The sequence below is a fragment of the Mustela nivalis genome (genome assembly GCF_964662115.1).
Source record: "Mustela nivalis genome assembly, chromosome: 10".
Taxonomy (NCBI): domain Eukaryota; kingdom Metazoa; phylum Chordata; class Mammalia; order Carnivora; family Mustelidae; genus Mustela; species Mustela nivalis.
Genome location: NC_139029.1, coordinates 40,982,533 through 40,985,808, shown reverse-complemented (window position 1 = coordinate 40,985,808; position 3,276 = coordinate 40,982,533). Strand labels below are relative to the sequence as shown.

General features: G+C 52.7%; 1 long non-coding RNA gene across 1 annotated transcript; it reads left to right on the top strand.

The window, feature by feature from the left end:
• The first annotated feature begins 246 nt into the window (after positions 1–246).
• LOC309842241 lies at positions 247–2,273 on the top strand. The gene is made up of 2 exons (XR_014299578.1): positions 247–351; positions 1,994–2,273. It is a non-coding gene; the product is annotated as an uncharacterized lncRNA (long non-coding RNA).
• Positions 2,274–3,276: the final 1,003 nt, after the last annotated feature.

The window sequence follows — 3,276 nt, the reverse complement described above, 5'->3', positions numbered from 1 at the left end:
TTCCAGGAAGCCCTGCTGGAATTGCTGGGATTCAGCTCCCTGGTTCCTCCAAGATCTTCAGTGGCCACCCCGTGTGAAACTCTGGCACCCCCCTGGCCTCAGCACGCCCAGCCCCCAGTACCCCCTTCTGTTTCGAAGCACAGTCCCTATCGCCATCTGCTGCACTTTCAGTTTGCTTATTTGTTTATTTTCTGGCTCTCCCGCTAATGCAAGCTCTGCGAGGGGAGGAGCGTTGTCTGGTTTGCTTTTGTATCTCTGTGCCGAAGCAGCGCCCAGGAGCAGTAGCCTCAAATATTAGTTAAACAGAGAATGGATCGAAGGAAGGCACACAGCATACACCAAGACTTGGAGGTGTGAAGGGGCAGGGAAGTAAGAAGGTGCTAGAGTATAAAATGGCAAAAGTGAGATCTTTGAGAGGCAGGGGGAGCGGGGGGATGGTAGTAAGACCTGAACTGAAAGGGTTGTGAATGCCAGACCCAAGGTTGGTGTGGGGGGCTTGGCAGTGTGTTAGATGGGGGAGCAACAGGTCTGCTCTGGGTTTGGAAAGACCCTTCTGGCTGGGTAAGAGGAAATACTATGGGGGAGAAGAGTAGAAGCAGACAGAACAGTGAGGAGGCCATGGAATTTGCCAGGTGAGGGAAGGTGGGCACCTAGCCCACAGTGGGCAACATGGGGGGAGAGTCGTGGTGGAATAGGGAGAGGGAAGAGGAGGCCAGGGCCAGGCTAAGGACAGACCAGTGGACAGTCTGTTGGACTGCTGTCCACCTGGCAAGCCTCACCCATAGGCTGCCCCTACGGGGCCCAGGGAGCTGGAGGCCCCATCCTGGACTCCAGGGAGGCCTAGAACCTTCTGTGAATGGCAAGAAACTGGATCCACCATTGCCCACCTCGTGTCTGCTATGTCAAGCGTGGGACAGGCAAATTAAACCAGTGGGGGAAGCTCAGCTGACTCAAAGGGCCATGTGAGGGGCAAATGAGGTCACAGAAGAGCCTTACTTCGCGCGGGCTGAGCCCTGTTAAGAGCTACGTACGTATTTGTTGTTATTATTATTCCCAGAACCTCAAAGTTTGTTTTACTTTTTTTTTTAAGATGTATTTATTTTAGAGAGAGAGAGAAAGCTTGAGTAGGGGGAGGGGCAGAGGGAGTGAACCCTCAAGCAGACTCTGCCCAGCAAGGAGCCAGTGTGAGGCTCCATCCCAGGAACCTGAGACCATGACATGAGCCGAAATCAGGAGTCGGCTGCCCAACCGATGGGGCCACCCAGGTGCCCCCTAGAACTCAAAGTTTATTAAATACTAGGCCCCTCCTCACAGGGCCTTAGGAGGTGGGGCCTCTTCTTCCCCAGGGAGGAGGGCTAACAGGAAACTGGATGCCACTTCCAGGGCTGGTGGAGGATTAATTAAATGCAGGTGAAGTGCTGGAAGAGCCTGGTGCCCAGCGGGTGCTCGCCGAGTGGTAGTCATCAACACACAAGTCAGGCACTTCTACCAGCAATGAGCTCCCCCAATGAAAAATGAGCCCACTGAAGCTCTCAGAGAGATTGACTCGCCCAAGGTCACAGGGCAAATGGCTTGGAGATGATTCTTGAGATGGGATACAGGTGACTTCTGGTAGCTGGTACAACGCCATGATGTAGGTTCTGGTGAAGGGGCTGGGTTCAGGAGAGGGTCTCCAGGGAGGGGCAGGGAGACAGCAGGACAGAGGGCTGAGGCCATGGTTTGGGCTTTGGCAATTTGGGCTTCCCCCACTCCTTTCCAGCTTTGCAGCCTGAACCCAGTGCCCTCCATCCCTGCTTACCCACCCAGCGGGCCCCTCCCAGTCCAGCTCTTTGCCTTACAGATGGGGAAACCAAGGCCCCGACAGGGTGGCAGGAGGTGCCTGTGTTCTGATCAGACCCACCATATTCTCAACCCAGCCCTGCCCACCTTCCTAGCTCTGAGATCCTGGCCAAGCCTGTTACCTACCCTGATTCTCCCTTTCCTCATTTTCTAGGATCTGTCAAAGGTGTTTACCCTGTACGAGGCACCGAGCTGAAGGCTTTGGATGTACCAATGCATCTGTTCCTGACAACAATCCCATTTCCTGGATGCGGAGATGGAAGCTCAATCTTTCCCCAGGTCACACAGTGTGTGTGTTGGAGGGTTGGATTTGGAGTGAGGATTCAGACTCAGGTCTGGGTGATTCCAAAGCCTGCATTCTTGAAATGAAGAAAATAATCTGGACCTCATCCAGTCCTTGTGAGAACATAGAGATAATAAAATGTAAAACAGTAGTTATGGCTTCCCTAGCCTTTAATGGCTGGGCCAGGTACTGTTCTAAGTACTTCACTTATATAATTCAATTAATCCATGCATCAACGCTCTCAGGAGACACCAATTTTACTATTACCATTTCCCTGTTACAGGTCAGGAAACTGAGGCACGGAGTCTAAGTGACATACTCAAAGTCACAAACTAGTAAGTGGTAGAGTCAGGATTGGAATCCAAGTCCTTTGGCTCCAGACTCCTTGCCTTTACCCCCTTCCCTAAACACATCCAGCACCACACAGGATGGGACATGCTGGATCCTAAAGCCACGTGGGCTCTTCCCAGCAAGGTAGACACAGGGCTCGGGACTGTTTTCAGCCACCCTCACTGCAGCCCCATCCCAGGGCCTGGCCAGTGCACAGGCCACAACCACCAGGACAGAGAGTTAACAAGCTGAGAACAGCACAGGAGACATGCCATCCATCTCCCTAGAAACCACCTGGGTCAGGGCTGGCCCAGCTTCCTTACCCAGGGACCCCCCTCCCTCTCAGGTCTCTAAGGCCAGACCTGTAACCCTACAGCAGGCCCCACGGCAACCACAGCCACATCCTTTGCCTTCTCCTGTCCCATAACCCACCCCTCTAAGTCCTCTTTAAAGGTGAAGACACCTTTAATACATTATTTCAACACGTCCTCTCCAAATCTGAGTCTTGGCTCAAACTATCTCCTTTGCCTGAAGACTCTCCCTCTGGAAAGACTTTCTTTTGCTGTGAGCAGAGTTTCTCCCAACTGCCTCTGAAATCCATGGCCCCCATGGCCTCCATCATGCCCCCCATCACACACCACTGTAGTTGTGTGTCTGGCTATCTCAAACTCTGGTCTGAGTACCTAACAGTTTTCGTTTTTGTTTTAATAAATCGATTTATCTATTTTAGAGTGAGCAAGCAGCAGGGAGGGGCAGGGGGAGAGGGAGAAAGAATCCCAAGCAGACACCACCCCCAGACGTGGAGCCCAATGTGGGGCTTGATC